Here is a 393-nt window from a genome sequence, read left to right on the forward strand (position 1 = left end):
AGCAGCAACTTGAGGTCGAGGTACCAGCTGCGGACGGGGCTCTTGCGGGCGAAGACCTTGCGGAGGGCGCGGGGCCCCACAGTGAGGGGCGAGGCCCCCGGGCAGCAGCTGAGGCCCTTCTGGCTGCAGCTGAAGCAAACGTCGATTTGCCACAAGTCCACGAAAAGCGGCGAAGTCCCGAGGCCCGTGACTGCGTCGACGAGCAGCAGGGCCCCGCTGCTGCGGCAGAGGGCCCCCAGGCCCTGCAGCGGCTGCAGGGCCCCCGTGGAGGTCTCGGCCATGACGACGCAGAGCAGCGCGGGCCGGTGCTGCTGCAGCAGCAGCGCCACCTGCTGCAGCGCGAAGACCTGCCCCCACGGCGCAGCAGCAGCAGCAACGGCGGCCCCGCGCCGC

This window comes from Eimeria tenella, genomic scaffold (genome assembly GCF_000499545.2).
Source record: "Eimeria tenella Houghton genomic scaffold, Eth_scaff1995, whole genome shotgun sequence".
NCBI classification, from domain to species: domain Eukaryota; phylum Apicomplexa; class Conoidasida; order Eucoccidiorida; family Eimeriidae; genus Eimeria; species Eimeria tenella.